Source organism: Seriola lalandi, unplaced genomic scaffold (assembly GCF_002814215.2).
Source record: "Seriola lalandi dorsalis isolate HSWRI2012SDOR001 ecotype SW California unplaced genomic scaffold, Sedor1 jcf7180001961489, whole genome shotgun sequence".
Taxonomy (NCBI): Eukaryota; Metazoa; Chordata; class Actinopteri; order Carangiformes; family Carangidae; genus Seriola; species Seriola lalandi.
The window spans coordinates 1-898 of NW_019432158.1; the positions used below are offsets into that span (position 1 = coordinate 1).

Here is an 898-nt window from a genome sequence, read left to right on the forward strand (position 1 = left end):
GTTGTATGTGGACTGCTACAGGTGTTCAATGTCAGTACTAGTCAGATATATTAATAGGTGCTGACAAAGTAAACCATTTTTCTCCATGTTTTGAGCAGAGATGCTCATCATGACATCTTCCTTTATGTAGTAAATTTATTTTGTGTATTACAGTAAAAGCTGTAAATCAGCATAAACATGTCTGACAGCAACAGTAATCTTTAGTCAAAGACTAAACTGGGCAGTTTTCTACACTACACTGTTGTCAAGCTCCACATTATATGCAATAAGTGACATGTTATAAATTACCTCTGTTATGTATTTTGGATAGGTGCTCCTGTGGAAACTGTGCAACCATGCCCACAGAAGCTGAGAATATCTGCTGCTAGGAGATACCACAGGTAACATTCTCACTAGACAAACTAATCATTAATTTGTTTTGATTACATTACATTTATAATAAACCATAGAATGTCCCATTTGCAATTCACTGTAGGTTACCAGACGGCTATGGGAGATCGAAGAAGATTTACCATGTACAGTCGGCTGTCCTGGGTTGGAGCCGCTCTGCCTCATTGTGTACTCCCTCCAGAATGCCTGCAACATGTACCGCACTGACTACGGTCCTTTACAGTTGAGAGGAATACACCAGTATGTTTTGCTTCTTTGTAAAAACATAGTTTCAATCTAAATAAAAGATGTTAGGCAGTCTTGTTTTACCTCAGTGCACATAATTTTACAATGGTAATAACACACCACAAATAGAGTAACACACACTCAAATAAATTAGCTTAGCTGCTCTTTGATTTGTAAAGTTCTTCTATCAGCAGATAGTGTGCATATAATATATGAATTCAGAGGAGTCATTTCTTTAGTAACAATCAAGCATTTATTTACATCAAATGAGGCAGTTATAATC

The 898-nt window shown here is 36.6% G+C and overlaps 1 long non-coding RNA gene across 1 annotated transcript; it reads left to right on the plus strand.

The window, feature by feature from the left end:
- Nucleotides 1-291: 291 nt before the first annotated feature.
- On the plus strand, nt 292-687 carry LOC147820381 (uncharacterized). The gene is made up of 2 exons (XR_015438259.1): nt 292-380; nt 476-687. It is a non-coding gene; the product is annotated as an uncharacterized LOC147820381 (long non-coding RNA).
- Nucleotides 688-898: the final 211 nt, after the last annotated feature.